The sequence below is a fragment of the Ictalurus punctatus genome, chromosome 19, assembly GCF_001660625.3.
Source record: "Ictalurus punctatus breed USDA103 chromosome 19, Coco_2.0, whole genome shotgun sequence".
Taxonomy (NCBI): Eukaryota; Metazoa; Chordata; class Actinopteri; order Siluriformes; family Ictaluridae; genus Ictalurus; species Ictalurus punctatus.
This window is the reverse complement of record NC_030434.2, coordinates 7,696,600-7,707,096: the sequence shown is the minus strand read 5'-3', so window position 1 is coordinate 7,707,096 and position 10,497 is coordinate 7,696,600.

Below are 10,497 nucleotides of genomic sequence, written 5' to 3'. Positions count from 1 at the left end.
GTGAGAATGAATGAGTTAAACAGTGCATACGTTTAATTTTACCATAATCAACTGTAAGCTGGGTGAGGTAATCAAAGATTGGTAGTTCAGAATTCACTATGTAAATTCGTATTTTATTATGTAACATTTTATTTTGTCACGAAAGACGTTGAAAGAGCAAAAATATTTGACCATACGTTCATTCGAGCCAACTTCTCCTTGGTGATGATATCCTTACGATTAATGTCACACTTCCACAACTTACTTTTTTTCCAGACAGTGTCTGAGACTCTGAGCCTTGATTCGTAATAACTTTTGGAAGCTTGAAGAAGCCTGACTTGTTTTGTATATTTACTACACAGTGTGGCAGTCTTCCCACAGAGATGCAGCGTTTGTGTGGGGAATCAAAATAGTGGACAGAAAAGTACACACATTTGTGTGACATCACGTGAAAACAAAGGATAGGCTACACAAATACTAAATGTAGCTAACAACAGATATTTGTAGCAATAGATATTATTTACCTCTGTGTATTTTTGAGGTTTGAGAGTGTGTGTGTGGAGTTTGCATGTTCTGCTCGTGGTTTGGTGTTTCCTCCAGGTTCCTCAGTTTCCTTCCCTATCTAAAGGCAAGCGTTGTGTGATTCTGCCCTGCGATGAGTTGGCACCTGACCAGGGTGTTGCATGCCTTGTGCCTAAGAGTCCCCTAGGATACGCTCCCCGTGACCCTGTGTAGGATAAGCGGTACAGAAAATGGATGGATGTACTACCTATAGTTGTTGTTGCCATAGTCACATCCATTCAAAACCTTTTGACATCTTTTGATTATACTGCAACAAAGTTTTCACATTTTTTAATACAATAATTATAGAGATAGAGTTTGTCACTGTCTCTTTCCCTTTACATGTTTGACCTCCTAATTATACTGATGAGTATAAATAAGACATGAAGGAAATGTGATAAGGATTAAAACCACCTTATTTCATCTTTACAAAGACCAGTCACTTACTCCTAGGTGCAAATGACTCTAATCTCAGTTGTATAAGTAAAATAATTTTTACATTCATTAGGGAGTTTGACCATAAGACATCCAGTTTATTTTTGTTTTCCACTTAAATGGATCATTTAAATCTGTGAGGCACTTATATCCACTGTGACTTGCAAAGAGAAGTCTAACAAAGAAAAATAATTTTTGGCCAGCCATACAGTATGCTTACTGTTCTCAGAATGCAAAATACAGTCTGGGCCAAGTGACATGAAAAGGGTTTATGGTAACTTTTCTGTGGACAATTCAGACTAAGGAACTTTATAGCTGGTTTAATCAGGACTGCTGCTATGTGCACGGTATTTTACCACTTTTATATCCTTTCACTGTTTAGAAGCTCTGTAAATGTCAGTGAACCTTGTTTGGTGGAAACGAATGTGGTGGTAACTTCCAACCACTTGTTGTGATGAGTATAGTCTTCCAGGAACTAATGACAAATTTGGATAAACCATCTGCCCTGACCATTGTCTATTTTTGAGTGAGCATACAAGTTTTCATTGCCAAGTTTAAAGTCAGTAGCAGAACATACAGGAAATAAGTAGCTTAAATGGATGGGTAGTCATGTCCTCAAAGCACAGTTTTACAAACATTTCTAGGAATTTACATGACCCATGTTTATACAGTGGCTTGAAAAAGTATTTGCCCTATTCTCGCACTCCTGTGAAAAACTAAATGCCCCCTTAAACCTAATAACTGGTTGGACTTGGATCATTTTTAGTGGGAACAACTGCAAATAAATGCTTCCTCTAATTTGATCAATTTTGTAAGACAAATTTGAACTGCTCTTGTCAGGTACTTCCACAGGACAAAGTCAGGACTTTGACTAGGCCACTCCAATATTTACATTTAGCTCTTTCCTAACAATATAAACTTGCTTCGGTGTTTTGAAGTATTTTACTTTTGTATGAGACAATTACTCCAGGTTCAGCTAACACATACATGGTCAGACATTCACCTTAATAATTTTCTCGTACATCACCACATACATGCTTCCTTCAATAATAGCAAATTGCCCATTTCCCAAAGCAGAAAAACATTCCCATACTATCACACTGCCACCGCCGTGTTTCATTGTAGGTGTGACATCCTTACAGCTGAATGCTGTATTTGTTTTGTCAGGTATAGCAATACGTGCACCCTCCAAAAAGTTCCACTTTTGACCCAACTGTTCATAGAATATTGTCCCAAAAGTCTACTGCTTGTATAGAGTTTGTAGTGACTACTTCTCTCTGATAGTAAGTCTCAATACACTGTATATGCCATTTAAACTCCACCTTTGCTGTGTTCAAACAACTGAATCTAATTTCAAACACCTAAATCTAATTAACAATTACTTGATTATTTTAAGTTGATTTCTTTGTTTCAGTAGTAATACTGAAGGGGTTATTCATGTCGGCAAAATGGGAAATTTTTACCTTTTCTATTAAATAAATAAATGCATTCTTACAAAACAAGTTTCCCTTGACTAATATTACATGTTATTTGATGATCTGAAACTATTCAATGAGATAAATATACAATAAATGATGCAATCGGGTTGGGAGAAAGTACTTTTTTAATGTCACTATAAATTATTTAAGGACTGACTAACCTATTAAAGTACAGGCCACTCCAAACTATGTGGCAAAGTATGTTATGGTCTGATGAGACCAAGGTAGAACTTTTTGGCACAATTCTGAAATATATGTTTGGCACAAAAACAAGACAGCTTATCACCCAGTGAACACAGTGAAGGATGTTGATGGCAGCATGCTATGGGGCTGCTTCTTCAGTTGGCACTGGGACTATTTTTATATGTGATATGAAAAATATGTGATAAAAGAGGAAATAAGGATGAGGCAAGTACTTTTTCATGCCACTGATTTCACACCATGCCACAAATGATTAAGGGACTGATTAACGGACAAGAAGTTAGCATATAGATATTATCTTGGAACCTAAAGACTATTTAGAATAGCGAAAAACACTATATAGTAACCATTGTTGTTATGGGGTTACTTCAGATTTAGCCCATTATGTATATGCAGGAATATAAATATTTAATAATTACACTAGTTCATTAACCAAATGGACTTATTCTTCTAGGAAATCATTTTGATAGATAAAAGTTAGCTTCTTTCCTGCTACGAGAAAATTTGTTTGTAAGATTGTCTTATACAATACACAGTAATCTTCATTTAGAAATGTGCTATGTTATCTGGTGTTTTCATATGTGTGTTGATAAAGTTGATTTGCTATCTTGCTTACTTTATTTGTGCTATGATTTGCCTAGAACTAGATTAGCTTGACAGAATTGAGGACCTAAAATTAAACTGAATCTGTTCCAAAACACTCAAAAGGGATGTGTAAGGCAATCAAATTAATTGAATTTTACTTCTGATATGGTTCATTTTGATACCTGTGAACCAATAAAATTAAGCTAGTCTATGTACCATTAACCTAAACTTTTAGTGTCTGTTGAAAGTATTTGCAACACAAAAACTATTTGGAATGCAACATTTTGAGTGTTTGGGGTTTTATATGTTTATCACTGAGACAGATGACCACAATGGTAAAACAGTTTTTATGCAAAAGCAGGCTAGATGACAAATTCACTATAGACTCTGCATAATTTTCTTTTCATAAGCTTACTGTCAGATTGTGTACACAATTAGCAACACCCAATTACGATATCTACAAACAAGGGTGCTGGTAGGAATTTTGGGGCCCATGACAGGTTAATCCCCTGGGCCCCTTGTCCATGACAACTTTCATTCACCAGGACAATATTTGTTCACTAAAGACCCTCTTTGCCTCTCCCATGGCCCCTAATTCTCATTACTCCAACCCCCCATTAGTCCAACTTGTCACTGGTTAAATCTGATTGATAACGTAGCCTCATCTCGAATCTGGGAAATGGGTTGGTGCATGTTTCTTTAAAAAATTCCCCAGCCCAATGTTAAATAACCACTTTCAGTGTTGAATTACAACCTAGACTATGTATACTTATATAACACTAGGTGAATACAAATGAATGCTGCAAAGGGATTTTGTTAGGTTGTTTCATCTAACAAAGAGTAATGTGATTCAAATATAGTGCTAACAAAATGTGTTTCAGATGTGTATGATTTTGAACCAAACACATATTTCTTAAGTTTTTCATGCCAATACTTACTCCTTTAATTAAAATATGACCGCTCAAGATATGCTTCCCAAAAAGAATTTTCGTTAACTCTCATTAATATTTGTCACAGTTGCAATGATGTATAGACTACAGTCTAGACCTCTAGGCAACATGTACACTACAGTGCTGTGACTCGGGATTCTGCAGCCAAACATTCAACAGATTTTTACTAATCTAATCTGGAAAGTGAGAACATACATTCAGCATCATTCTAATGAATGTTTATTCAGTTAAAACATTCGGAATGTTTATTCAATCAGTCTGCATGTATGTATTACATCCAGCAAAAACTCATTGAAAAGACAACTATGCCAGATGTCTCAACAAAGTTGAGTCTGTCTTTTTCAGGTCGTTTCAGGCCCTCTAAAAGTCTAAATTTGATTTCAATGTGAAAGTTGAAGAAACTTGAATTCAACATTGAATTTCAAACATTAATTCATGATTATATATTCATTATATTATTACATCATCATATTTCCAGCTTATTAGGTGCAAACTGGATAAGGCTCCCAGGCCAGATGGAATTCCAGGTCGGGTCTTGAAAAACCGAGCTCTGGAATTAACCCCCATTCTTCGTTCTCTTTTTCTTCACTTTGTGCTTCAATCACTTTGTACTATAACAATACCAGTCACATTTAAAACATCAGCTGTTATTCCTGTTCCCAAAAACCCTCATCCAACAGAGTTAAATCACTACAGGCCGGAATCATTAACTTCGATGATAATGAACTGCTTTGAGGAAATGGTTCAAAACATTATGCTTCCATAAATGTTGCACCCTTTTTGGACTGCCTCCAATTTGCATATAAGCGGAAGAGAGGTTCAGAGGATGCAGTGGCTTGTCTCTTGCACTATCTACTTCGACACCTGGATATTCCTGGAAATTATGCCAGACTTCTTTTCATTGACTTTAGCTCCACCTTTAACTCAATTCAGCATCATCAGCTAATCAAGAAACTACAATGTCTGCAAGTCCCATCACGACTAGTACACTGGATTTATAATTTCCTTTCTTTACCACAAGTGGTAAAGGTGGACAATGCATTATCACCCATTATTGCTCTCAACACTGGTGCCCCTCAGGGGTGTGTACTTAGTCCACTTCTCTATATTCTCTATTCAAATGATTGTCAGAGTCGAGTCACCACCATTCATTATTTTAAACATGCAGACAATACTGCCATTCTTGCATTGCTTAGTAAGGACAATGATTCTTTTTTGGACTATCAACGCTCCCTAGCACATTTTAGTACATGGTGTGATGATAACTTTCTCCACCATAATATCGCAAAGACTAAGGAACTGGTTTTTAGCTCTTCCAAAAATACTGACCCATCCTTCCAGTATTATCATTAACGGAGAGATGGTTGAAATAGTGGAGCATTTCAGATATCTGGACATTGCGTTGGGTAAACATCATAACTTCAATCAGCACACTCTAGGTATTTACAAGTGCTGTCAACAGAGACTCACAGTTATTCGTAAACTTAAATATCTGTCAGCCTAGTCTGCTTCTTTTTCTGTATCGAAGTATTATTGAACCAGTTCTTATGTGTGGTTCCATTTGTTTTTTCCATATGCTAACAGTTACCGATAAGAACAAACTCTTGAAGATAACTAATTTAGCGAGAAAAAATATTTGTAGTCCCACCCCTAATTTATCAGACTGTGTCATTTCATATATGCTCCGGAAGGCACATAAAATTTTAGATGATCCAGACCACCCACTTTATCAATATTTCAACACCCTTCCTTCTGGCCGCAGGTATAGACTATGCGTGTGCAGAAAGGCCAGCTATGGTAGGAGTTTTATTCCTATGACTATACCTATATACACATAGGTAATCAGCCATTGTGATGCCTTCTTATGGTCTGGCATTTTTTGTATTATGCTGATGTTTTCTCTTTTATTGTATCCTTCTCCCCTCTATGTCTGTGATTGTTTCTGATGGTTAATATGTATGGTGTTGTTGTGTTTATGTTTTTCTATGCACCCACGGTGGAAACAATTTTCCTCTTTGAGGACAAATAAAATTATCTATCTATCTATCTATCTATCTATCTATCTATCTATCTATCTATCTATCTATCTATCTATCTATCTATCTATCTATCTATCTATGTATATTTGACAAAAAAGTACCAATAAAACATTTATTGATACATACAGGACATACAGAACATACAGGCCATGTTATTGTATGTGCAATAAAAAAAAAAAAAAAAACTTTTCTCTGAGCACGTCTTGAGTAGTAAATGCCAGATAACGTCAACAGACTTAAACGCCACTCTGCCACAGATCCGTGAGGAACCTCAGTCTGTGTAAATAATAAGAGGGAATTTCATACTAAATAGGCTGTAACTTTGGAATTATTAAAACTAATTCCAAATAAATTTGGCCGTCACATTCCCAGATGAAAGACAGCCCAAGAATATGTCCTTTTATGTGTCTGCCTTCTCAGAGTGCTTTGATATGCAAAATACTAAACTCAGAGCTGAGCGCAAATTAAAGGAGATTAATTTGCAGGACTGCAGGCAATAAAAAGAGCATGTGTATGGAAAGGTTAGCTCTTCCAGAGGCATAAGGATTGAAGCAGCTGGAGTGATAGTAGAAAAAAACAAGGGAAAGTTCCATGTAGCAGCTTGTATATTGCTCAATGCTACTCAATCTATTGAAAGTTTCTGGAGTTGAATCTTGTACTGCACCACAAAGATATATATATATATATATATATATATATATATATATATATATATATATATATATATATATATATATATAGATAGATAGATAGATAGATAGATAGATAGATAGAAAAAGAAAAAAAACCTTACAATAACCTGGTTGCATAAGTGAGCAAACACTTTTTATAATGGGTCATGTGACTGTTCTCAGAATGAACCCATCACATTCAACTCATGTTCAAAAGTAAATATCATACACCTGTAATCAATGAAGTGATTCTGATTAACCCCTTAATAAAGAAAAGCTGTTTCTGTAGAATTCTTTCTTGACATTTTCTTGGTTTCATCTGACTGCTGAAGCTACCACAAACAGCTGACAAAGCATATACAGGATCTCATTGTTGATTGGTGGTATCGATCTGGAGAGGGGTACAAAAGAATTTCCATAATATTAGATTTACCATGGAGCACCACATTGACATTACCAAGAACAGAATGTCCTTTCAAATTTGACAAAAGCACTGGAAGAAAACTTATTTGGGAGGCTGCCAAGAGACCTACAATGACATTAAAGGAGCTGCAGGAATAGCTGGCGAGTATTGATCACTCCCCACATGTGACAACAATTTTTTGTACTCTTTACATCTGGGCTATAGGGTAATGTGGCTAGACAGAAGCCCTTTGTCATGAAAATAAAAAACAATCAGCCAAGCAGGCTAAATCACTTCAAACCATGAGGCAAAATGTTCTGTGGTCTGATGAGGCCAATGTAGTGACCAAACAGTTTGGACCAAATTCTAAAAGATATGTTTGGTGCAAAAACAAAACAGATTATCACCTAAAGAACACCATACGCACAGTGAAGCATGGTGGTGGCAGCATCATGCTATGGGTCTGTTGCTCTTCGGCTGAGACTGGGGCTCTAGTGAAGATGGTCAGGTCTAGTCTAGTCAGGTTATTATAAGTTTTTTCCTAAAACATTTGTATTTGATTTTTCACTTGGATTTTGTTGGTATATCACATGAAATGTGGAAAAAATTGTTACACTTAGTTTTCTTTCTTTCTTTTTTTTTTTTTTTTTTTTTTTTAACATCATTAAAACCTTAATTTTAAGAGGTTATGTAGACCTTTTCCATTAGAGATACAGTGGATATAAAACGCTTACACACCCTGGGTTAAAATGGCAGGCTTTTGTGAAGTAAAAGAGTGATGCTACTTGTTGGATTCAGGTCTGGACTCTGGCTAGGCCATTCAAAAACATTGATCTTTTGATTAAGCCATTCCTTTGTTGACTTGGATGTATGCGTTGGGTCACTGTTGTGCTCAAGGTGAAATTCCTTTAAATCTTGAGCTTGCTAGCAGACAGCTGAAGGTTTTGCACCAAAATTGACTGGTATTTGTATAGTAGCAATCTATGATTCCCTTCACCTTGATAAAATCCCCAGTTCTGGCTGAAGAGAAGCAGAACTAAAACATGATGCTGCCACCATCATGCTTAACCGTGTTTTTATGGTGTTCGTTTGTTGGTGTGCTTTTTTTCCACCAAACATATCTTCTGGAATTGGTATAATAATGCCATATATTCCAATTCCAACTCATCAGACCATAACAAATTTTGCCACTTGGTTTGGGGTGATTTAGTTGAACTTGGATGTTTTTTGTGAGAAAAAGCCACCAGACCCCACAGCCCAGATATATGAAAAATTTTAGAGAATGTTGTCACATATTCCTACAGCTCATTTAATGTTGCTGTAGGTCTCTTGGCAGCCTCCCTGGTAAGTTTTTGTCTATTGTACATTTTGGAGGGACATCCTGTTATTGGTAATGTCAAAGTGGTACTCCATTTTCTCCACTTGTTGATAATTGTCTTCATGGAAGATTAAATGTTTTTGAAATTCTTTTATACCCATCTCCTGATCCAATCAGCCTACCATGCATGTCTTTGGACTGGGGGAGGAAACCGGAGTACCCAGAGGAAACCCCCACAGCACAGGGAGAACACGCAAACTCCGCACACACACAGCCCCGGCGGGAATCAAACCCTGAAGCCTGGAGGTGTGAGGCGAACGTGCTAACCACTAAGTCACCATGCACCCCTGGAACAATTTCAATTAAATAAAATTTTATTTGTATAGCACTTTTAACAATGGACATTGTCTCAAAGCAGCTTTACAGAAACATATAAACACAGGATACAGATTTTAAATGTGTGAGTTTATCCCTACAAGGCGGTGGCGTTGATAAGATGGTGTGGCGGTGGCATTCATAAGATGATATGAAAACTGCATGTGGTAATTGCAGTCTCAAGGCCATAATAGCAACCTTAGTCCCAGCAACACAGCGAGAATATCCATGTGGAATTGAGATCCAAAACCATTTCCATGGTAGTTCAAGCGGTACCATCCTAAGCATTCTCCAGTCTGTAGCCTGAAGTTGATTAGAGCTCCATCCAGAGGTAGAGCATCAGGACGGATCAGGCAGGTCCAGAGAGCAGAAAGGGTCAGGATCACTGGCATCTCCATAAAATCATGTGTGGCTCGACAGAATGAGAGAGGGAGAGGGAGGTAAAGAGAGGGAGAGATTATTAGGTATGCTTACTATCCTGTGATGGATAAGACTGTAAACTTTGCGTAAAAGAAAGTGTATTCATGGTAAGCTTGAGTAAACAAATTTGTTTTCAGCCTAGACTTAAACACTGAGCCTGTGTCTGAGTCCCAAACACTAATTGGAAGGCTGTTCCATAACTCTCTCAGCTGTAAGTGAAAGCTCTTCCCCCTGGTGTAGCCTTCACTATTCATGGTACCAACAAATATCCTGCACCTTTTGATCTAAGTAGGCGTGGCGGATCATAAAAAACCAAACGTTCACTCAGGTACTGTGGTGTGAGATCATTTAATGCTTTATAAGTTAATAATGGCATTTTATAATCAATGCAAGATTTCACTGGGAGCCAATGCAATGTGGATAAGATCTGGGTGATGTGGTCATACTTTCTGGTTCTAGTGAGGACTCTTGCAGCTGCATTCTGGACTAACTGGAGTTTGTTTATGCTCCTACTGGAACATCCAGGCAGAAAGACATTACAGTAATCTAGTCTAGAGGTGACGAAAGCATGAACTAATATTTCTGCATCATGCAGTGACATAAGAAATATACTCTTAGAAATATTTCTGAGATGAAAGAAGGCTATCCTAGTAATATTATCTACATGAGCTTTAAATGAAAGACGGAGTCAATAATCACACTTTTACTGCTGTACATGATGAAACAGAAAGGCCATCCAGCGTTAATATGCAATCAGAAAGTTTACTTATCGCTGCACGTGGTCCCAGTACAAGTACTCTTGTCTTGTCAGAATTAAGTAAAAGGAAGTTAATAAGCATCTGAAGTCTAATGTCCTTTACACATTCCTCAACTTTATGCAGCTGCTGTCTGTCCTCTGGCTTTGCTGAAACATGCAACTGTGTATCATCAGCATAACAGTGGAAGCTAATTCCATGTTTAAGAATAATTTGACCCAGAGGTAGCATATATAAAGTAAAGAGCAGTGGGCCTAAAACAGAACCTTGTGGAACACCAAATTTAACCTCGGTATGCGTGGAGAAGTCGCCATTTACATCTACGAA